The sequence below is a fragment of the Dermacentor variabilis genome, chromosome 5 (genome assembly GCF_050947875.1).
Source record: "Dermacentor variabilis isolate Ectoservices chromosome 5, ASM5094787v1, whole genome shotgun sequence".
Classification (NCBI taxonomy): Eukaryota; Metazoa; Arthropoda; class Arachnida; order Ixodida; family Ixodidae; genus Dermacentor; species Dermacentor variabilis.
The window spans coordinates 68,556,643-68,582,022 of record NC_134572.1 but is presented as its reverse complement, the minus strand read 5'-3'; the positions used below and the strand labels follow the sequence as shown (position 1 = coordinate 68,582,022).

The following is a 25,380-nucleotide window of genomic DNA, read 5'->3' as shown; positions in this document are numbered from 1 at the left end:
CAATCGGTTCCCGCGCGGGAAAACAATGTCCTGAACAGAACTGTGAGGAACTCCTGTCTTCTTGAGGGACCCGAATAACACCCTCCTTTCCGCGTTATACACAGTACAGCACATTAGGTAATGTTCTATGTCACCGCACACACCACACGTTGAACATAATGGTGATAACGCCAGGCCAGTCTTATACGTCCACGCAGGGGTACGAGCAGAGCCCGTACGAATGCGGAGCAGTAAAGTAGCTTGGTTTCTTTTGAGACCCTTAGTCACACATAGCTTGTGAGGTGAGCTCACACCCTTTCACACATCCTTCACACCCTTTCTTTTTTTCTATAATAGTGCGAGCCGAACTGTGTGTATTGGTTTCTTAGTTCTAGAAGAATACATTCAACGAACTTACTGGCCGCCGAACACAGCGCAGAATAAAAAAATAGCATGCAACACTTGTTCAGTGCCTTATGTGCAAATCTCAGCCCTCTGAAGATTGTTACAGTGCCTAGAGGACTATACTATTTGTTTTGTGTTTTATTTTATATACATTGCCTTCTATTATTTCGGACAACAATCCCTTGAGTATACATTTGTGCGCCTTTGCGTGTCAGGAATTTTTTAATAATACTAATCAGAAGATCGAAAACGGTCCGTTACAAAGGACACAGAAAGAAGCATCCCACAGCTGACGTCATTCTGGAGACAGTACACATTTCGTTTTTATATACAACGGGGCCGCGAAGAAAGTTGTGAAATATTTAGAAGACAAAATTGAAGCGTTTTCTGAAAATCTTTTGGTAAACTTCGATATAGTTCATGCAGTGAGAGCGAGAGACATTAATGGAAATTGAAATAGCAGTGAAGCCCTGAAAAAAGGTGCCCGAAACTCTGGCTACGACGTTTCTCTTTCTGCGAACGAGGTCGTGGGTTCGACTGCTGTCTGCAGCGGCCGCCCTCCAATGCAGGCGGATTGTAGAAACGATCGTGTGCTTAGCATAGGATGCAAGTTGAGGTACTCCATGTGGTCTGACTTTCGTCTTAAAAATTACGACTTTAACCTTTACAACTTTCCTGAGGGCTACGGAGGATCCTTCTGGATACACACCGGCGCACGTAGAAGACCTCTCCTTGTAGGCTCTCGAGAAGCAGGCGCCTTCGCGCCTGCTTTGCCCGAGCATGATATAAGAATGCGTTCCACGTCTTCTGCCTCCTCCGAAGATCTCCATTTGGGCAGTTAAATTGCGACGATAATAAACCACAAGTGCTTACCGCCTAACCACAACAAACAGTTCATCCTGGGTAACAGTGCAGTAAAAAAGGCCAAAGTCAACTAACAAAGGTATATAACTGCACTAGTTATTCAAGCTTCCTTGTGCTGTCTATGCAGGAAACTGGAGTATCGTATAAGGAATGTACGCGGAAACTGTGGAATCGAAAAAGAAAAACTAACTTCCTCTCGTACAAGCCAATTCGAAAAATACGGGAACGCTAGTAAAATGAGCGTGATTCTATTCTCTCAATGACGCTAGTAAGAATTAAGTCACTTGAATGATTGTCGCACATGAAGACACTTTTCATGCCTGATCTTTCCTCATCCCCTGTTGCTACGCCTGTTTCTCGAACCTCGACCGGCGTTACTATTGGGTAGCGTGGGGTTGTCGGCGGGTTGCAGGCGTCCGGTAGACCATGGCTACTAGGCAGCGACGAGATGTTTTCTAGTGCGAAATTTGCACTGTTTATTCAACGGTTGGTGAAGGATATAGAAGAAGATAATGACTGGGAATTCTACATTGCAGAGCCCCTTAAATAGACCCTCTAACGTCGTAGGCGGGATCTTGCTCACGTCAACATCACGTGACATGCACTGAGCCCCTTCGGGGCTTGGCGGCTGCTACCACTTTCCTAGGCGACGTTGTACTTGCTTGCCTCCACTGGCGGCAACCCGCGGGTCGGGGATCGTAGGCGGCTGATCCCTTTTCCCAGGTTAGGTTGCACGTACTTGCCTCCTCTGGCGGCAACCCACGGAGTCTGGTCGAGGATGGGCGGCTGATCCTTTCTTCTAGACGACGTTGGTCCTCCCCTAGAGGGCCTCCCTTAGAGTCGGACAGTTGGCGGAAAGGGTCTCCCCTTGAGTCACACAGTTTGTGAAAAGGGTTCTGCCCTTGGTCGAACACACACTGCGGGGCGCCCGTCAGACCGGCAACCACTCGAGGCAACCATAGCAAATTAGGAATCTATCTTCCGTTTCGGTTGAGCAGGGTCCTTCGAGCATCCTTTTTGCTCGGGGTGTTACACTCCAACCGTAACACCTTGTACATTTCCCGCCGGTGTAGGCTCTTCGTACGTATCCCTTGGCTGCCTGACTCGATGCGAACCTTCCACTGTGCGCGAAGCTGTGCTTTCTCTGTCTCTCCATCCCCATACCCCCTTTCCCCAATGCAGGGTATCAAACCGGACGTGCGTCTGGTTAACCTCCCTGCCTTTCCTGTCTTCTCTTTCTCTTTATATATCTCTCAGAGGGTGTCAGCTGCACAACAAGGTGCGAGAAGGTTGCGGTATAGCGGGGACCTCAAAAAGAGGCCGTCCTTATAGTTTCGTATTCGATGTTTAGACAAATATATCGGCCTGTAATTCGAGCAAGTGCGGTAAGCGCCTCGTTCTTATCGTTGACATATGGGCCACGATGTAGAAGATATTTATTTCACGAGCGCCATCTGTGAGGCCTCTCTGCTACGAATGCAGGAAAACCCACTCGGCATTCCGGATTCCGAATTCAGTCAAGTACGACAGCGCTCGTTCGGTCAACATATGCACATATCTCAAAACTTTTCCGTTGGCAGCTGCGGCGTTCGGTATCACGTCGCGGATGGGTCGTACTGAATTCGCGATAAAGATGAGCTCGGCTCTTTGTATCTACTCGCGGCTGCGAAGTCGCGCACCGCTGTCTTCGTATTTTACAGGAGGAGAATTGCACGTAAACAACTACGATTCTCTTTGCATCTTTTTTCTTAGCGAGCGCCGCACGAAGGAATCAAGCCAGGAAGGAATTTTTCACTCCGCCCGCCGTGTTTGCAGGTTGCGTTACTGAAATCTTGATTGCAATTTGCTCTGGCAAGCAGAAATGGGTTTTCAGAATCGAATACCGCGGCGCTGAGCACCTCACATTATTCAAACATGGCCCTATGGGGCCTTCCGTAATAGCACCTACAAAGTTCACCAAAAAGAAGGAGTAAGGAATACGTTGCCACTTTGACTGCATCCATGGGTAATATAATGCAATAGCTTCCTGGTGATTCTTGTTCTGGTCTCTGTTTTCACTTTTTCTCTTAGCTCCGGCTCCCGTTCAGTCTTTGCTGTTAGCTGACAATGTTCTTTTTTTTTCTCTTATCTCGTGTCGTTGCCGCTTCGGCTTGCCTATCGTCTGTCGTGCTCTCACTTTCTTTTTTGTTCGGCGCTATAAAGCATGACTGGTCCCTTGAGCCAACAGCTGTAAAGCAGCAGTTTGGCGGGACCCAGAAGACCAATAGAGGGCAATGTATAAGACGGGCGCATATATTTGAAATAAAAAACAAATCATATGTCAATGCGCGCATCAAGAAACATGGTAAAATATTGCCAGAAATCGCGCGCAAGTGCCCAGAAAGAGTGGCAAAGAGTAGCAAGTACGAATCGCAATGATATAATACTGTGAATACATACCGGACCCTTATTCAACATGTCTGCTACAAGTTTAGAAAGGAGCACGAGGACGTAGTCTTTGTGTAGCTGGACTTCCGTGTGACGTATTCCTGCGGCTTCCTTCTTGGCTCTTGGTGGGCGTTTCTCACACTTTGGCAGCGGTAGCAGCCTGTGCGCACGCGCGCACACAAACTACTTGCATCAATCTTTCAGGTCAGTGTCAATTTTCTCGAGTTTCGCTACGATGCATATGTGTCTTCGCTGCTGCCGCTGTCACGGTTGTGCCTAATGCTGATATTGTCGCGTTCTTGCATGAGTCAGTACACACTCCTTTCAATAATCTTCCTGCTACCTGCGTCCAGCGGGTTGTTGTGACATTTGTTGACAATTTTCAGGCGATTTGCACTGCTATGTCTGATCTTGACACCGAGATCTGCTCCTGCTGCACATGTTCGTGCTCAGATAATGAAGGCTTGATCTGTGAAGGGTGTAGCTGTCGCTACCATTTTGGAAAATGTTCCATAGCTCTAAATACATATAAGTCAAAGGGTGAAGTGTGGCGCGAGTCATGGCGATGTCTGACTTGCAAGTCAACAAAGTCGAGAGGTGCTCAGGCTTCCAAATATAATAGTGACGATGTAGAATTCGCATGCTTGTTTCTGACTGTTAATGAAAAATTTGATCGACTATTGATACTTAAGGACACGGTGGAAAACATTGAGGAATCGGTAAAAAATATGTCTAATCCGTAGGATGAAATCCTCAGTCATATCCATCGCCAGGAAAAAGAAATTGCATATATAAAGAACAGAGTACAGAAAATAGAAATGCACGCAGCAAACCTTGAGTCAAATCAAGTCACACGGGAGATTAATGAACTCAAGTGGCACAGTAGAAAGTTAAATCCTGAATTCCACGGCATCCCAGTGTCCCAAGATAAAAACATTTTGCTAAAGGTCAATGAAATAGCTCGAAAAAGCAGTTTGCCTCAATTCACCTACAATGGCATCCTGTCGATTACACAGATTGCGAACTGATCGTGACAGAGTGCCAGGAATTATAGTTCATTTCGCAAAGCATTCACTGAAGGAAAAACTTTTCAGCAAAAGACATGAGCTGAGAGAATTCATGGAACAGTGTTACATTCTTGAGAATTTGACGAAGGCTAACAGAATTTTGCTTGGAACGACGAAAACCTGGGTCAGAAACAATGGCTACAAGTGTACGTGGCGCAAGAATGGAAAAGTATTCATCAGGAAAAAAGGTGGAGACAAGGCAACCATTGTGCAGAATGTTGCCGACTTAGAGAAAATAAAATACTGCCCCTTGCATTCTAAGAGTTACTGCGGGGAATTTCAATTATGGCATCTCCTGATACACAGAACCGCAAGAATTCTAAAGACTGTGTAAACATGAGTGTTTACATTCTACGAAAATGTTCCATTTGAATACACCATCTGCTGTAAATAAATGGACACAATTAGAGGTACTTTTCCATCAGCTAGAATATACATTAGACATTATTATGTTGAGCGGAACGTTGTATGTTGAAAAAAGCAATGTTTTCAGTTTGTATGGGTATCAGAACTTTCCTTTAAGTAGAACAGCTAGCAGAGGAGAAGGTGTATGTCTGATGGTGAAAAGTCAGATTACTTGTGAACTGTTTACCGATTTCTCTCGCATGAACACTGATTATGGATGTTTATCTCTAATTTTCAATCGAACTAGAGTAGGTGTTGTTTATCGACCCCCAAAGGCAATCCTTGAAATTTTTTCCACTTTTCCCGAATCACTCCTGTCCTATGCAGGCGAACATAAATACGACGACATATTGGTAGTAGACTTCAATATAAATATGTTACCAGATACCACTATTAAAGAAGAACTAGAACAGCTAATTCCTTCATTTGGCTGTGGTAACGTTATCACCATTCCTACAAGAATTACGCTCTCATCTTCTTCTTTGCTTGATTTGTTACTAACAAATATACAGCCTTCTCGTTTACAAGTGGGTGTTATGAGCACAGACATCAGCAATCATAATAATATATATCTATGTGTACATAGAAATGCACTAATAACAACAAAAACATAACCGGTGCCCTTTCAAGAAATAACACCTCGCACATTGGAAACTTTCCGACAGAAAGTTCAAAATTTTGACTGGAGCGGAATATTTAAAGAACGCGATCCTGACTACGCATATGATAGGTTTCTAGATCATTTTCTTTCACTATACAACGCTTCATTTCCTCACAAGTGTTTACGAAAATAAAAAAAATTCGTAAGCCATGGATTACACCGGAATTACTAAGCAAGGTTCATATTAAGAATAATATGTTCAAGAAGCTTCTTAAAAGTATTGATGTGGACTTGCTCAGAGTTTATCAAGCGTTTCGGATCAACCTAACGAAAGAAACCTGTAAAGCGAAAGATAAGTATTTCTGCGAGCTCTTTTTTAATGTCAGCGTCAAGGGCAGATATAACATGGAAAAAAACTAAATACAACACTCTAGATCGTTCAGCACATTCGAATAATTTAACAAAAAGTAAGTGAGAATAATGAAAAATGCACGGGGAAAGGATTATCAGATTTATTCAATGATTATTTTGTAAACATCAATACCGGATAAGCTAATGACAACGCTCTGCGTTTCTTGGAGTATTGCAATGATGAAACCTTTTTTCCGAACTCTATAACAACGACAGAGATGATCTGCATATTTTTACAGCTTAACAACAGTGCAAGCAGCGACGCATATGGTATTAAAATAAAACCCGTCAATTACATTATATACCTTTTAGCACCTTGCCTAACACATGTTTTCAACCTCTGTTTAGTAGAATGTGTTTTTCCGAAACAAATGCAAGTCGCAAAGGTAATCGTGTTGCATAAAAAAGGAGAGAAAAAACAATATCGCTAACCAAAAGTCAGTGTCATATTACCAATTTTTTCAAAAGGCTCGGAAAAAGTAATTTTGTCAAGAATGTGTAGCTTTTGCGATAAGCATGAGATAATACATACTGCACAATTTGGCTTCAGGAAAAAGCGCTCAGCAGGTCTCATTCTATTAGAACAGAAGGAGTTCATTTTGAATGCTTTTAAGAAACGACACCTGGCTCTGGGGTCTACGTAGTCTTTACAAAAGCCTTCGACTATCTTAATAACTTCTTATTAAAAAACTAGAAAAGTAGGGATTTCGTGGCAAAGTCTTGGCCCTTCTTCGCTCTTATTTAAGTTGCGGGCACCACTTCATAAATATAAATGGCCACTCATCCGATATAAAGCCAACTTCATCTAGTGTTCCACAGGGAAATATGCTTGGTGCGTTTCTCTTTAACCTGTACGTAAGTGACATGCTGATAAAGCAACAAAACTTGTAATGTACGAAGATGACACTGCTTTGCTCTTCTCCGGCACATCATTATCAGACATTATGAAGAAGGGAAACAGAACATTAATGCAGCTAGGTAAGTGGACTGATTACAATTCACTAAGGATCAGTATTACCAAAACAAAAGCTGTGTTTTTCCGCCGAAAAATAAGGGACGTGATCACTGATACAGTTTTAACATATAATTGTTCAATAATAGACACTGCTAAAACATTAAGATACCTGGAGTAATATTTTCGGAGGCAATGTATTGGGACCACCACAACAGTTATGTTACACAAAAAGTTATCCAGTATCCTAGGAATAACTTACTTTAACAAACAAACTCTCCCCATGAAAGTTCAACTTCTTCTGTATAACTCGCTTTTTCATTCCCATATAACTTACTGTCATATTGTTTGAGGGACTATTATTTCCGCGAACCTACGTATGCTACACTCTCCTCGGGAAAAAAAAATGCTAAGACCAATATATAACGTGGGTTTCGATCATCCCTCAGCACCACTTTTTCGTAAGCATGTTATGTTACATATACCTTATCTATACTCTTATCATCTTACCGTAGCGTACAAATTAGAAATATAAAACAGTAGACACTTTCACGTTCAATTAGCCTGCTTGGGTGCGATGATACACAAACATTCCGTTCGTCAAGCAGAGACTCGGAAAGTAGAATTATGTAAAACTAATCACGCGACACAAATGCTAAGATACAAACTTCCTGAGTTACTAAACTTATGTAACAGTCAAAACGTCGCGTCGGGTAAGTAATCCAGAAAAGAATTGCGTGCTTTCTTTTCAAACTTCTAAATGTTGCTTTGTTTTCATTAGTATGGTGAATTAGTCTCCAATCATGTGCTTACTGCCATAATGTAAGTTGTTTCAGTGTGTTGTTTTGAATGTTTCATTACAATTAAAATTGGTTGTATAGATGTTGATAATGCTGTTTCTTTCTGTTGCTTTTATAGGTCTCTTGCTGTACACGTAATCTTTTGATGTTGATTATGTGCATTTCGGTATGCTCTGCGATTGTCAAAGTATATCTTCAGGGAGGCCGGAGCTTGTCGAGGTGCTTTCCAGCTTTTTCTCCCAGCCTCCCAAATCTTCATGATGTAAAATAAAGGAATTGTTATTATAAATGCGACAGCTGTACGCTACAAGCTTAGGACGCCATTGTATATTGAGACAATACTTCAACCATGGTCGGTTAGTGGTCTTGAAAGAACAGCCTTTATTGCAGTGAAAGATTCTTTTATTAGTAAGGGCATGTGCTCGAAATATGGAGGACAATTTTGTGCGCAATCACTCGTTGCTTTTGTTGTCTTGGCTTTCTTTTTCTTTCTTTCTTCTTGGCCCTGGATATGCCCCGGATATGACCAGGGCCCACGCTTTCCTGGCATGAGGAACGGGCCCCCCAACAGCGAAGAACAGTTCGCTCGCTCAGTAATAAAGGTTCACTCTTCTCTGTAGTGCATGTTAGTGCTTGCGCTTGCTGAAGTCTCCTTTTCTTTTCTTTTTATTACCTGGCCCTTGCGCCAATAAAAACCACACATTCATTCATTCTTTATTTTTATATTGATTTATTCACCTCTAAAGCAAAGTCACATGTTTTTTTATAAGTGAGAACGTCTGCCTGTGGGCGTTCTACTTCTAATTTCCCATGATGCACCTCAGTTAACCCTATACACCTAACAGCGATAGTTGCTGCCATTTGCCTATTTTATTATTTTCCTCAGTCATATGGCGCAACTTTCACTCCATGCACTATGTCTTCTTAATGGAATTCCGGGGCATTACGTGCAAAACCGAAGATTTGATTATGAAGCACACGATATTGGGGTACTTCGCATTAATTACGACCACATGTGGTTCTTTAATGTGCACTTAAATCGAACTGCGCGGGCGTCTCTTGCGTTTCGGCCTCATCGAAATGCTGCGGTTGCTGCCGTCATCGAACCCGCGACCTCATTTTCGCCAGCGCAACACCATGGCCACTAAGCTATACCGCGGCGGGTACTATGCCTGCCGAGCTCAACACGGAAGCCGTTCAGTCTATACTTGTGGAGCCTTCACGCGCGCTCAAGCGCAGAGCGTCGGCATGCCTATTAAGCGCGCGCGTCAAGATTGCCAATCGTAATGCTGCAAGGACAAGCCAAGCTTTCTGTTATCAATAACCTCTATTTCTGATATAGGTTTCTGGGCGGTTATATGCTGCGACGATAAAAAGCTGCACTCCACAAAGTGATCGGACAGCTTTTTCTCAACAATAAACGGAAATACCTGGTCGTTCTCGGTACGGACGTTCACGTGATCTAGACATAAAGGCACGAGTGATGCGCCCAACGCTTCGCCAAGTGTCGGAAGGTTCATAAAGGCTTTTCTCCCAACGTCAGCAAGCGTGTTCAAGTATTCACCTACGATATGCCGTTCTTTCTTCAGCACGTCAATGTTTACGTCACCTATCATACACACTTGACCAGGTGGAAAAGTTAAACGCAACCCATCAACAAAATTTCTGACGCTTTGGTTTAGAGACCTATAGAAAGCGAGCAAAGTGACGGCGAGCTATTTGGGTGAGAATACGAAGCGCTAGCGATTCAGCAGTTGTGATGGTTGTACTATAGGAAGGGCTCGAAATCTAGCAATCTTTGATCAAAGCAGCAGTTCCATCACGACGGCAATCTTTGCGCGCAATAAAAAATGATTGTGATAACCTTGGAGGTAAAACAGAACAATATGCTCTTGCCCAATATTTATTTCAGTTAATGCGAAAACATTAGCTTTGTCATGCACAGCACCTAGTTGGATACAAAATTAATTCCAGTGCTTGCGAATACTGCTCACGTTTACATGAAAACCAGTGAAAGTGCTTCCGCTAACTTTTGAAAAGATATTAGAGAGAGAAGGAAAATCACGGGATTGTTCGCACACAGCCATTAATCAAGTACAAGACTACAACAGACAAACCAAAAAGAAACGGAGCAAAAAGAAAAAAAAAGCGGTCAGGTTAGCTGAGTCAAGCCAGAAGAATCCATTATACGCACCAATCAAGTCACCCTCCCTCTTCCGAGCATAAAATTTGTCATGTTACACCCACACGAACTTCAAATTCACTTCCTTAGCCTTAGGCTTGGTCGACCAGAGGAATTCTCTGTTGCATTTTGTCAAGTTTTCGACTTTGCATCTACATGCTCGACAATGTTCGCCATGTACGTCTCTTTCCCGTTCTTCGGGCATCAATTGGCTTAGTGCAAATGTGCCTTTGCCGCGCGCCTTTCGCATTCTTGGCGCGACGTTCCATGCCTTATCATTTTCGATCTCCACGCTTATTCTGCGCGCTTTTATCGCTCCTTGACGGTTCCACATTACCGCACTCTTTCGGGGCATGCGTTATGACACCGCCTGGGCAGCGTCAACCACGTGGCATAAACGATATTTCCACGCGATTTCAGGACCTTTTATTGCTTTGCGTTCACCACTCAAATAAATTGCCCAAGAGAGCGGCGTTTAATCTCCTTTCTGCACGTTTTATTGCTCGTTGTGTCGTAACGCACGTGCGCTTGCTCACAACGGAGTCCATGTGAGCGATGGCGCAAACCGGTTTCCTTCTCCTCCTCCTGTATGCAGCCTCCTTCGCTATCATTTTTGCTGTCAGCTTTTTCATACAAGCTTTCCCGCGTACCACCCCAAGTAATCGAGTAATTTTATTGGCTCATTCATTCATTCATTCATTCATTCATTTGAAACCAATTCACGGACTGCGATATAGGTCGTGTGAGGGGGCTCCAAGACAATTTTGACCAACTGTGGTTCTTTTAACGATTGCCCGCAGCACCGTATACGCGAGCGTTTTTTTATTCTTTTTTCATGCCGCCGCCCCCGTCGTAATGCAGCCGGGAGTTGAACTCCCGACATCGTGTTCAGCAGCAGAATTTCGTAGCCATAGTATGACTACCCTATGCTGGGGTAAGGGTGTAAGGGGACTAGGAGATAAGAGCAAAGCGATATTACAAAAAAATAAAAAAATAAGGAAGCCCAAAAATTAAATGGAAAAAAAGAAAGGAGAATACGTACACTGCTTAAAGTCCATCTCTGAGACCGCTTCTGCGCAAGAAGCGCAACAACGCTTTCAAAGCCTTCTACGCTGAGGAAGATCTCGACCAGTGTCCCAGGACCCTTTCCTCCGACAAAGGGCGTTTGTCAAGACTATCTAGCACTCCTGAAAGTTCCTTCCTAGGCGCACTGAAGCGGGGACACTCACACAGAAGGTGGGCGATTGTTTCATCGCACCTACAGTTATCGCATGTAGGGCTGTTGGCCATTCCGATCCGAAATGAGTAAGCATTCGTGAAGGCCACGCCAAGCCATAAGCGGTACAGAAGCGCCTCCTCAACTCTAGTCTCGATGGAAGACGTAGCCGTAGATGCGGACTCAAGTTGTGAAGACGAGCGTTGGTAAATTCTGTCGAGTTACACTGTGCAAGTTCACGAATGAATGAACGGAGCCCTGTAGCTGCATCTGTTGTGGATAACGGTATAGCTACACAGTGGATGCCATAATGAGCAGATCAAGTGGCCGTTTCCGTAAGTACATCAATGGCCCGTTATCCACTGATAAACTAGCTGTGTTGCGTTTTTTTTTCTCCATTGCGTGCTGAAAAATTTTCATGTGACTAATTGTTGATTCGGTCCATGACGAAAGATTGACCATGTCTGTAACGGTCCTGCAATTGCGAATTCTAGAGTAGCACGGAGGGCGGCAAGTTCTGCAGCTGTCGATGATGTAAAACGCGATGTCTTGAATTTTATGGTGATGGACTTCGCGGGAATAACCGCTGCTCCTGCAGAGGTTGCAGAAGAAACTGAACCATCCGTGTAAATGTGAAGGTGTCGGCTGTGTTTCTTATGCAGGAGCAGTAATGTGGCTTGTTGTAAAACAAAAATCTACGACTGTGTTTTCTTTTGGATTCCAGGAATGGCTAGGAAGGCCTCGAGGGGATGTAGGCACCACATCGGTAATGGTGGTGTTGCTGCAGGCGTGAAGTTTGAGGGAAGCACTGAACGATGCGAAGCAATAATATCGCTGAAGGCAGAGTGCCGCGTAGGTGTGACTGAATCTGGGCGAAATTCCTGATGTGCATTCTTCGCATCGATGCGAATATGTGTTGTGATTGGGTGATCACGCGCGATGACGACAGTCGCTGCTGAAGATGCACATCTCGAAAGGCGCCAATGCTTATTCTCAGTAATTGAGCTTCAATTGACTGGAGGACGTGTACGTTTGTTCTTCGGGTCCTGCCCCGGATAATGTAACGTATAAAGTTGAAACAATCCTCCTACACATGCACCCCACAATTTTCCCGCAAGAAATCTTAGCGCTTGGGCGATCATGGTGAGTTTCTTTTTCATGTAGGCAATATGTGGCTCCAAGACATATCGCGATCTATTATTACTCCCAGAAAGCGATGGGTCTTCTCATAACTAATAGCCTGTGGATTGATTTTAATGACCTATGGGTCCATCACCTTACGCGTGAAAGCAATCAGTGAGCACTTCTCAGATGACAGCTCTAGTCCTCGTCCTTGAAGCCAGTTTGACGTCAGTGTAGACGCTCTCTGAAGCCTGATGTTCAGTGTAGACGCTCTGTCAACCCTGATGCCCAGATGCAGGTGTCTTCTGCGTATATTAACAGATGCAGGGACCGTGAAAGTACATCAACAAGGTCACTGAGCACAAGGTTAGAGAGGGGGTTCAGGACTCCACCCTGAGGCACATTGCGACAAGTACAATGGTGCGTTGTTGTACCACCTTTTGTTTGTACCAAGAAGGTTCTGCCTTTCAAATAACTGTAAATCCATTGGTAGACACGGCCTCTCAATCCAATGTTCCCCAAGGCATCCAGAATTGCTTCATGCGATACATTATATGTGGCTTTCACGTCTAAGAACATCGCCGCAGATAATCTGTTTAGACATTTTTGTTGCTGTACAGACGAGACAAGGTCGATCACGTTATCTATCGAGGACCGTCTTTGCCGAAAACCGGTCATAGTATCAGGGTATATCGCTGCACTCCAGGTACCACTTTAAACGAGTCAGTACCATGCTCTCCATCACCTTTCCAAAACAGTGCAAGTGCGATGGGGCGGCAGGAGGCCTGGTCCAGGGGAGATTTACCTGATTTGAGCAGAGGAAAGAGGCGGCTGGACTTCCACGAGGGAGGAACCAATCCGTTGCACCACGAGTCGTTGTACATGGTTAGAAGGACACGCCAAGCCGTTTGACGGAGGTTAAACAGAGCCAGGTAAGTGACATCATCAGGTCCAGGCGATGAGGAACGCTTACATGCTGCCAAAGCTTCTTGAAGATCTTCTACAAAGAACAGATTGACCATCCGGTAATCTCTTGACATCGGCTTGTTTCCAAGATTACTCGCAGTGAACGCGGACCACTTACCGGCAACCCACACGCAGAAGTCTTCTGCTACTTCGAGTCGACCTTGGCACTTGAAACTAGGCACTTGAAGGGGCGATGCTGCTGTGGCAATGCTTGTACGCCGCGGACCGTATCTCCGTATTTGAGATAAAGGCTTTTGTGGATCAAGCGACTCGCATAAAGGTTTGCGTCTTAGAGATTGGAGTGCATTGTTTCGACGCCTAATGTTCTTCTGCAGACGTCTAACCTCTCTCAAGTCGTAGATGAGTTTTGTGCGCGTTTATCACCGTTCAGCACGAAGACGGATTGTTCGGAGCCGCTCCAATTCCGCTTCGTATTCGCAAAACTGTGATGAAGGGATAAAAATCACAGGCAGCGTATTGGTTATGCCTTCATGGTTTTCAAATCAGTCAGTCAAGAACTTTATTGAGGTCCTGAGGGGGTTTAAGCCGTTGGAGATCGCACGCGGGGAGCTCCTTGGGCCGAAACCGTAGGCGACGCCCAAGTCGGGACGGGAACGTGGTGACGCTCCGCCAGTTCTTGGGCCCTCTGGACGGCCTTGAGTTGGAGTGGCTTTTGAGGGCTTCTCCCCATTCGGGCTCACTGGAGAGAGGGCCCTTCACGGTTTTCAAGAGAACCTTCATTTTTCCTGACACTGCTTCTCTGTGAGTGACCTGTATTTTGATCGGTCGATGCATGAAGAAACGATGATGTGCGGCTTGCCTAGGCCCTTGATTTTTATACATGGTTACTGCCATGGGTTTCATTGTCCGCAAACCACTGCACCTTGTTACTTAGGCTGCGTGACACAAGCGTTAGGTCGAGGCAGCTGCTATATGTTAGTCGCCGTAATAACCTATGACTTTTGTTGTTTACAAAAAGCAGTTCATGATCTGACGCAAAGGAGGAAACCGGCTTCCCCAACGATCCATCTTCTGGCATTCCCATAATGGGTGATGAGCACTGAAATCGCCGGTGATAATCCACGGCCCAAGTGTCGCTGATATTAGAGCGCTTAATCTCGCAGTGTCAAAACCGTTTGAAGGGGAAACATATACACCTGATAACGTGAAAGTGAGGCTGTATTGAGTTTTACTATCAGTCACACATATTGGTTGTTATCATCAGCTGTTACTGGATGCTCAATATAGGTAAGCTCGCATTGGATATAAACATGACTTCACTGTGACCGTTGCAGGTAGCAGGTTGCAAAGCTTCGTAGTAGGGGTTTGCAAATGACGATAATGGGAAACTGATTCTTAAATAAAAACAAATAAGTGTGAGCTACAGGCTACGCTAGATGGTTGGTTCTTTCCGAGTGGCGTTGCGCAACTCTACTTTGGGGAATGGCACGATTTTTTAAAGAATTTCGAGAAACACACGTTAAGATGAAATCGTTAACTGGAAACATTGAGATTCGGAGTCTACCGGTGCAAATATGAAGTGATCAAATAATAACCAAATCGTCCATTGCCGAAAAATGTGGACCGGAAAGAGAAAACAAAAAAAAACAGCACGAAATTCTTCCAGCTGTCTTTCTTTTCTTTTCACAACTTTCGCTATAGCGCCAGTGTTTGTCACTACATCCTTTACAATACAACTTGTATTGTAAAAAGAAACAATACAGGTTGAAACTTTCTCCACCGCAATGACAGTTTTTGCATCGTAGCGAGCTAGCCGAGCGTTGAGAACGGCCGGCCGCACGCATCGACCGAAAGAAAACCGGGTCGCTGTTGGAGCTGTCAACGGCACGCCGCCATGCCACAGCGTTGGTTCCTTCCAAACTGAGCAGAGAGGAGAGAGAATCGCGCATCTGCTCCCAGACGCCTGATCTTTGCAGCGCCGAGGAGGTGGAGCCTCGGGTTTTATTTCTCACCTCATGGTGAATATGTGTGTGTATGTGTCGGGGGAGGAGGGGGTCGAAAAGAGAGCAAAATAAATACAGACGTCTCCGAATAAACTTTTCACTTAAGCCAGGAAGAAGCGAAATAACAGCTTCAATTGGCGTTTCAGTTGATCTTTTTTTTAAATAAAACTGTTATCGTTACTCACGGGTTTCGATTCTCCGGCTCAGAGCTGCAAGCCGAAACGCCTCGGCTTGTATGCAACTATCCGCTTGAATTTCCGTTCTGTCGTAGCGTGCAAGGGGAGAGCTGTGACACCTGGAGCGAGTCTGCGCGCACCCTACGGCGAACGGTCCGAATTTCGAAATTTGGTGCCGCATTATTTTCTGCCAACAGGAGACTTTGGACTGAGGGCGTATCAGTGGCAGTTTTAAAGATAGCGCGGCAAAAATTGTATAAGACGACGCTACCGGTCATGCATACGTGCAGTATACAGGGTGTCCCAGCTAACTTCAGCCAAAGTTTAAAAATATACAAATGCCACGTAGCCGGACGGAACAAAGGTAATGTGTTTTGCCGTCGCTTGGAGATACTCAGATTATTTTTATGCATTCCCCCTGATTATATAAGTAGTCTTAACGAATTATTCAACTTCTCAAGTATTATAGTTAGATGTAAAGTGTCAATGAGAAAATTGTAGAGCGACATGAGGTACTCCCGATGCAGCTTTCTGTTGCTCAATACGTGCTACATAAAAGTGTGCTACCCGAGCGTGAAAGAAGCTCGCAAATGCACGCAAATTGTCTCGAGCGACCAGTTGCGCGGCAGTTTTGCGAGCATTTGCGGACTTCTTTGTTCACGGCATATGTTGACGGCATATCTCACAATATGAAAAAAATAGGCAAACGAGCTGGCGTTCGGGCTGTTTATTTGTATAACGACCTGTTTATTTATGTATAAACTAGCTGTGTATTTTCCGCTCCAAAACGTATTGGTTTCATGTGTGCCAAGGTGAATGCAGGACATCGGAAAAATAAACAGGTGTGCGAAAAAAAAAAAAACATGGGCAGAAGCTAGTCGCTTGTGTGTTCTGTTCCCTTGTCTTATGGTTCATCATATGTGGCCAAACGGCAGATGTCTGATTGACAGATTGTATGAGCATCGATATAAGTTTGAAAACCAGTGAACTTGGACCCGTAGCGCGTCTTAGCTACGGGTTCAAGTTCGCCATACAGCCGGACAAGGTTCCTGCGTAGTTACTTGCAATGGCCAAGCAAGTTTCCAGGCGAGCCACTACGGAAGAACAGCAGAGGTGCACTTCGAAAGGCGTGGATTTGCTCGCACGCTGTAAGACATCTGTTCGGAAGATTTCTGTAGCTAAAAAAGTTTCTTATTTGAAAGGAGAATCCCTGTCTCTTCTAACCTCCGACAAGGAATGTGGCTTCGTTGTATTGCCGAAAGGAAAAAATTATCTCTAACAAAAGTAAAAAGCAACGCCAAGAAGCTTTGTAAGATCCTGAATTTAACGAAACTGATGACCGCAATAGAATGGGGAAAAAAGTTGAGCCTTGATGCATTCTTCACAGCAAACACACATAAATCTAATTGGCGATTGCGGGTCATAGTCTCAGAAAACTGGTCATGGCAAAAACACGTTTCCTCGTTTCTCCAGCAAACTTTGAGTAGACTACCCGTTGACGACCCGTTTCGCGTGAAGAATTCTGAACACGTCGTAAAATATCTCGCACAGAATGAAAACAAAATGTTATCGGCCTTTTCAGTAGACATAAAATTCTTGTATTACTCAATACCACAAAATGAATTTATGGAATGAGTCGCTGACTGTATCGATAAATTTGGAGCAGTTGCTTTCCAGTACGCTTCTGGAACAACAGTAGGTTCTTTTTTGGAACTGTTGTCCATGTACCTGAAGTCTACGCACATAAAATGGAATGATGACATCTTTCCACAGAAAGGCGGTGTGTGTATAGGTTCGTGTATAGCCCCTGTTTTAAGCGACATCATTTTAGCTTCAAAAGACGGCCTGTTAAAGCAGTGCTTATCAGGGACAAATGTGACACAGATCTTTAGATTTGTGGATGATTTTTTAGTGTTCTTAGATTGTGACAGTCCAGAATTGGCAACCCAGTCATCATTACTATTGTCAGAGTTTAAAACAGCCTTGCATCCTCTAACCCTGACTCACGAGCTTCCGGCCAATAACTGTTTCAGGTTTTTAGATTTGGAAATCACTTTCTCATCGTGTCTTGTTTGCTGGAAGTTCAAGCCTAGGGCTAGCAAACCCATCCTCTCCTTGAATTCAGCTCACTCAAAAGTAATAAATAGAGGCGTCATTCAATTATGCCTAACCAACGCACTTAACAAGTCATGTGAGCATCGGCTGCAAATTAATTTTGTTTATAAGTCAGCCCCATCGAAGGGGCACGTATTATCGTCACCATGTGATCATATCTTTTGCAGAAAAAATTTTCAGACAGCTCAAGAAACCCAACATCGTAGGTTAGGGTCGAGCAGGCTCTTCTGGAACTAGGTTTGCTATCATCCTATATGTTCACGGCATACCTCACAATCTGAAGAAGTAGGCAAACGAGCTCGTGTTCGGATTTTATTTTCCGCTCCGAAACGTCTTGGTTTGATGTACGTGTGCCACGGTGAATGCAGAACAGCGAGAAAATAAACAGGTGCGCGCAAAAAAACATAGGTAGAAGCATGTCGGTTATGTAAAGAAAGTAGCTTATTCTGTTCCCTTGTCGTGCGGTTCATCATATGTTGGCCAAACGGGCAGATGTCTGAATGACAGATTGTGTGAGCATCGATATAAGAGGGAAAACCAGCTCTCAGGTCACATTAGTGCTCATTGTAAGGCTCGAAAGTGCACTCCACATTTTGATAGAACCTGTGTTTTGCATGAACAGAGCAGATGATCAACTAACAAGGCACTTATTGGTAGCGCTTGAGATCAAGAACCGTGGTGATGCTTGTATCAGTGAACCCTCAGTTTCTCTATCGACAAAGGGACTGGCGTACCTTAGGCGCGGCATTTAGAAGCTGTTCTGTATCGTGTTTTCGTTGCGTGATGCAGATGACGGCACTGTTTTTTTCTTGTTTTGGCTATTGGCAGCAGCCATTTATGCCTGCGTCAAGAAATAAAACGCTCAGTTGTTAGTGCACCTACGCGTAGTTGTCCCGTGTCGTCTTCCTTCGCCCGTTGTTTTATTTGGCGCCTTCGTTGTAATCATGGAGTTGCGAGTAACAACAAGTGTGGGGTAACAGTTGTAGAGAAGCCGGCTACATACGCACTGTGTACTTGTTCCCTGCATTCCCTCTCTACATTAAGTAAATCAATAAATGAAATCAAATAAATTATCGATAGCAATCCCTGCCATAATACCAGTAACGTCGCTGTGGTGTGCGCGTGTACGGCGTCCCACCTCTATGACCCCTGCGACTGATAGCTCCAGTGCGATTGTCCTTCTATCTAGCGGGCGTGCATCGTGGCCTCCGAGAGCGGGTGATCTCGCAGGCCACACGTTTGTGCATGCAGCGTTCTGCTCCTGAGCACTGGGCCGCGAGTTTGCGTGCCGCGGCGGCCTCAGCGCGATGGGGTCCGTAAATGCGAGAACACGCGTGTTTTAGGCGCACGTTCTAGGTGTATGTTTAGGTGCACGTTTTGTAAAGAACCTCATGTAGGTGGTCGAAGTGCAATCCGAAGCCACCCACCGCTGCGTCGTCCCCGATCTTTTATTTGTGTTTTTTGTATTTATTAACATATCATAATGTCTGGAGCCTTCAGAGCGCAGCTCTTATAGGCGCCCGTTCCTGCGTGGAGTGTCGGCGTGCCTCGGCATCGTTTCCCGGCGTAACCGAGTGAACGATCACAGCGAGAGATGAAAGCGAACGCGGAGCGCAGTGGGAGATGAAAGAACAGAGCGTGAGGAGGTAAGCAGAGGAGGAGGAGGCTACAGTGAATTCATAATGTGGAAAGCGGGGGAGGAGAGTATCTCGAAAGGTTGAGGAGGAAAGCGGAGTGCCGCACGAGTCGACGAGATGGCGTCATAAAAAAAAAAGGGGGGGGGGGGTTTACGTGTCAGAACTACAATCTGATTATGAGGCACGCCTTAGTGGGGGACCCCAGAGTTGGCGCTGAGCCGTGCTCCCGGAAGGGCTGCAGAAGATAGCGTCAACCTTTCCTTTCTCACCACGAGCCACTTCTCTCTCTCTCACTCTCTCTCCCCAAAAATTTGGACCATAGCATTTGTAATCTGATTGTATGCGCGACGCGAATTGTGTACTATACTTTGTGGAAACCACGCGGACACCAGCGGTTACACTGAAACCTTCGACGAGTCATGTTTAAAAACCGACGCGCTGGACCCGCAGCTCAGGTTTTCAACTATCGCCGACTCTGATCGCCGCTATCGTTGTGCTTGAGTGTTACTTGTTTTGCAATACTTCGGCTCCGTTTGCAGCGTGCCGCACGATATAGTCCGCGCCAGCCAATATATCGCGAAATTAAAACACATTTAGAGAACCGCTCAAATTTCGCATTAAGGAGCATCGTAATCGTTGGTAAATATTTATGATTGGGATAATCAGGACTTCGGTGGTCTATTTTCCCAGAATATCGTCATCTAACACGCGACATCCTAGCTCTGGGGCGTTAAACCTCATAATTTGATTTTATGTTCTGACGCATAGCATGTTATTCATCCCAATATCGATTGATTTCATTCACGATCGCAAGTAGACAATGACGACAGCGCCTTGGTAAGGCCAGTGTTTGTGTACTGGTTTAAAATATTACAGCCTCCCATGCTATAAGCAACTAAGCGACATGAACGCACTGATATGGTTTGGAGACTGGAGCAGCCACTCACGCAACAGCAAAAAAAAAAAAAAAAGAAGAAGAAAAAAGAAAAGAAAAGGAAATAAGAAGAGAAAGAGAGAGAGAGAGGAGGGAGGGAGGAGGGGAGCTCTTTCGCGTGAATACATTCACCGACCATGAAAGACGATAACATCTCTTCCGGATCAAGAGAAAGCAGGAAGCAGTTTAGTATAATGAGATAATAAATCAATAGCCAACATCACGCATAAACATGTTGTCCAGATCGTGCGCGGAGGATAACGCGACCTTTCAAAGCCGTGCCGGCGAACACGACGCCGAAGCTTTTTGAGTGCTGAGAGCTATATATAATAGAAACAGCAGCGAAAGCAATGACAGCTGTATCCGCCATTCAGCAGCAGGGGGGGGGGGGGGGATTTAGGCGGCTCGAATTTAGCTGCTTAGAAATTGAACGACACAAGCGCTTCGCAGAGGCCTTTCCAGCGACATATAGGACGGATCGCAAACAGGAGGCGCGGTATACGCTTGCATGCATACAGCCGGAAGACCAAGATTTCTGTTTTGGTGAGCGAACAGCATCGATTTTCTCACATGCAGCCAGAGCGAATGCGTGGCGCGATTAAAATGTTGAACGGCCAAAGTTCTCGCGGGTTTTGTAAACAGTGCTGCTCTTTTGATGTAATGCGAAAAACAAAACAAAAAAATCATGTGTTCTGTTTTGAATCGTGCATCAGATGGAGTCGGTTTTTCGAGCTATCGAGCGTTCGGTCGCCAGCATGAGGCGTGCGTTGTTCGCTAGGATGAGACGCTGTTGTGCGCGACAGCTTCGCACGATCGGAACGCCACTCACGACGGAAAGGCATTTCCATAAATGTTAAACGAACATGGAACAAAGCTGAGTTGCCTGCTGTTCAGCCTAACGACAACGTTTCTCCGCGCACGCAGTTATTTTGTAAAATCGGCGTACTTGGCCGGGTCTCCGAATTTCGTATTTACGTGCAGGTGCGCGTGCAGACAAGCCTGTAGTAGCTACTTAGATTGTGTTGAGCCTTGCTAGTTAAATATTACGATAAAGGCATGCATGCACTGTTTGTTTATTTTATATCAGGCATAAAAAGAAAGCTTAACCAGCTGTACTTGTTAGCGGTGAGAATATTACTAGCAGGCACGAGGTGTATGTGTAAACGTTTTTCTTTTCTTTTTTTTCTTTTTTTCTCAAACAGTACAGAGCGAAATTACAACTGACTCACTACGCAGGCAACTGCATTTTGCGACTGAATACGTGGTCGTAGGTACAATTCTCGCACGCAGTGACAGTTTTCAGATGGGGTCGGAATGCATCGATTTCCGTGCACAGATTTTTCAATCCACGTTAAGAATTTCCAGAGGCACAAGATTATTCCAATGTCATCCTGTCACACAGGATGACATTCCAATGTCACACAACACACGTAGTATCTCAGATTGATTTGTGGCATGGAGATTGAAAACGCCACGATCAATCACTCACTCGCCTGCTCAGCCAGTCACCTGCCCAATCAATCAATCAATCAATCAATCAATCAATCAATCAATCAATCAATCAATCAATCAATCAATCAATCAATCAATCAATCAATCAAAAAGCACAACCATTCTTGTTCCAGCATCTGTTGTCACCAAGCGCTTGTGGCCTCAGAGAGGGAGAGAGATGAAAGGAAGACAGGGACGTTAGCCAGTCAAGAGTCTGGTTGGCTACCTTGCGCTGGGGGAAGAGAGAAGTGGAATAGAAAGAAGGGGAAAAAGAGAGAGGGGGGCGAGGAGGAGGAGGAGGAGGAGAAGGAGGAGGAAATAGATATAGGGGCAAATTACTGTAGTAATTGCGGGGTAGAATTAGCGCACTACAAAGCAAAAACAGATGCACGAATGTCTTTGTCTTGTCCATGTGTGTTTCTCGTTGTTGTTATCCTCGGCCGGCCCCTCCGGGCTACAATTCCCGCAACAATCAACTGACATCACCAAAACCAACGACGCTTCACACGTACTACTTTGCAAGACGTTTTCTTTTTTTTTCTTTCTTCCATTTAATAAAGGTCAGACGGCCTCTCCGCCGCTCGAAGATAAACCTTAAAAGTCATGGCAGGTGGCAATGCGCGCGGCGAACGTTCCCATTATAATTAATGCCATCTCGTTTCTCCTTTCCTTTTTTCTGGGCACTCGGGCGCTTTTTTGAAATACGCCCTCATCGAAATGCGGCAGCGCTTCCCGCCCGCGTTCGATGAATATCGATCCCGCAGGTGCGAGCGAGTGCACATCACGTACCTCGCGTTTCGATTTCGTTTTGGCCTCTTGCGCGGGTTGGAAGGAAGAGCAAGTATAAATAAATAAATAAATAAATAAATAAATAAATAAATAAATAAATAAATATCAAAGTGCAGACGTCGACCGAAGTTTTCACCCGTCTCTTTCCCAAAACTGCTTCGCTTTTTTTTTTTTTTTTACCTCCCGTGCTGTGTGCAGCTGTTTAGCATGTTCATATATTACCCGCAGTGTGGATACATTTTTCGTATGCTATGTGGGCGTTGCTGCACCTGTATTTGTGTGGCTATTATTGCTCGAGTAACTCCAAACGGGCTTGTATAGTTACTGCCATAATAACAGACTGCGCTGTCCAGCCACGAGCTGTGAAGCCGTGCGTCTAGCCGTTTCAATACTCGACGCATTGACGTTGACACCGCGCTAGGTAATCTCTAGTTGAAAATCAGTGCTTCTTCGTAGCCCGTTAGCGTCAAGCCTGTCCTTGGTGGTTATAGTGCGGAGATTATAACAACAACAGCAAACAAACAAAATTTCGTAAGGTGACAGATTACGCTGTGACACGGATACAAATAAAGTCACGTGTCGTGATGGCGTACGAACCAATGACTTCGAAATATCTCCTCCCTACCCCCTACTTCATCTACAATCAGCTTGAGGAAGTGGGCACGGTTATGTGCTGAGCGGCTTCGATTAGATCGACTACAGGCTCGGATACTGTGCGCTTATTGCTTCGTGAGTATGTGCGAAGATGTGATTCGCGTGAGCGTAATTATTTACTGGATGGCAGGATCTAGTCAAAGGTCAACTCCCTCGCTCTCTTGCTACACTTGGGTTGTATTTCTAATTACATGCAGTGTAAATTGACGCACTATTTTCTACAGAAGAACCGCTCATTTGCATTATTCAAGTATCTGCCCCATCTTTCTACTCACTCTGTGTTTCAGACTGCTGCATTTTAGGAGAGGTTATTAAGTTGATGGATGTTACCTGCTTTAACTGAAAGAGAAAGCATTAGCCCTAATCTGGCGCTGTCTGTCGCGTGAAGAATTTTTTGCTACATATAATTTTCTTTTCTTCCTTCTTTCTCGTTTTCGTTTTCTTACTACGTCGTTCAGTAAGTGTCGCTACTCTTCAGCCAAACATCTATCCTGCGGTTGACCTTTATTGGTAATGACTCTGAGATAATTACAAATTCATGCGTCGATATATCACGTGCAAAGTTCATAGCTGTCATTCACGTTCGAGCGCGCCTCCCGTTGTCTGGCAAAACGTGATGGGTAATAAAACTCCGTACTAACCTGGAAGCACCAATCAACGACACCCGGCTGTCGCAGGTCATGCGTGCCGTGTAATTCGCTATATAGTATTGTCGGTCATAGTCAAAAGTCGAAGATATAAGTACCGCACAAATGGTACAGCTATATAACGCTATGGTTGGTCGTGACAACAAGGTGATGCCTGAAGTTACGCACAATTAGCACAATTAGTGCTATACTGGTTCTACATTTAACCCAGATGTAGCCCTTGGCGGTCAGGTAGGTTATGATCACAAGCCGGTGCCAAAAGTTAGCGCACAGATAGTTCCGCTACACGTAGAACTAGTACTAGAATACAGTTAGAACTAGTACCGTAGGATATCTATCATATGTTTTTTTTTGCTGGGGGGGGGGGGCACATTATTAAATAGAAAAACCAGTTCAATTAAACTGGTTCTACTATAAGCACCATAGTTCGTGGCTAGAAGGTAGGTCGTTCACAACGTGATGGCTGAAGTATACCGCACAGTTAATGCGAGTATATATGGAGTACTATAGCATTTCTGTCATTAGCACTGCTAGAAGTAACGCGACTATCGGCGCACTAGTACAATTAGTACAACTCAGTACAGGATCCCGTAATAGTGATATGCAGGAGCGATACATACAGCGGATTCGGCTTTGTACTGTTGACGGCGGGGAAGAGGGTTGGATGTCTCGGACCTCCGCGAGCGCGTATCGATGTGCCTACGCCCCGAGACTTCGGCATTCATTAAAAAAGTCTAATAACCGCGGAAGGTCAGGATAAATCCATCTGCTATGCGGCTTTGAAAAAGCCAATTTTTTAAAAAGTCGTTGCAGTTAAATTGTCCAAATTTAATATTGCCAGCGTAGCGCCTGCTTGATACTATAGTCGATAAACAAACCTATATATTCATCCCGAGAGGACCAAACACTGAACATTGTTGGTTTCTTTTTTTTTTTTTAGGTCATATTCAGAACAAGAACGAACCACCACAAGCGAAAACACTTTGCGATTCGCGGCGTCACACCGACATACAGGCATTGCGATTTGGGGCTATATGGTTCAGTATGGAAAACAATGGTCTTCGCATTCTCTGCTATAGTAACCAGCCCTTCGTCAAATAAAACAAGTCTGAAAAGACTCTGTTTCGACATTACTAATCTGAAAGCATTTGGTGTAGCTCATTAGCGTCTGGTCTAAAGAAAACATGTATTTTCTTTTTCCTTCAGCATTTCTTTACGTTCTACGCAGTGGTTCTGAGCTGGGCTTCATTAACTTACTTGCGTAATGGCGAAACCGTGCGCACTATACGGCACGGGTGAAAACTTTGCAGCGCACTCTCCTGTCCGTTTTCACCCGATTCTCTTTCGCCACAATTGTATTCTACGTTTCATGATCTTTCTAGGCTGAAGTCAGTTGTTCCCACATTGCCATTACAGGCACGGTTTTATGTTTGGGTTTGTATTTGACTTTGATGATGTGTGCTTTTAGTACGCAAAGAAAGTTGCGCTTTAAAAAAGAAATAATACAAAACTCTTCTGGAGCCAGCCTCAGTAACGTAGTGTAGAAGAAGCAAGGTTTATTTCTCGGTTACTTATA

At 44.7% G+C, this 25,380-nt stretch overlaps 1 protein-coding gene across 2 annotated transcripts in view; it reads right to left on the bottom strand.

Annotated features, from left to right (window-relative positions):
• LOC142582750 (uncharacterized) overlaps nt 1-25,380 on the bottom strand; it is a 140,407-nt gene that overhangs the window by 12,086 nt on the left and 102,941 nt on the right. The gene's annotated exons all lie outside the window — the stretch shown is intronic.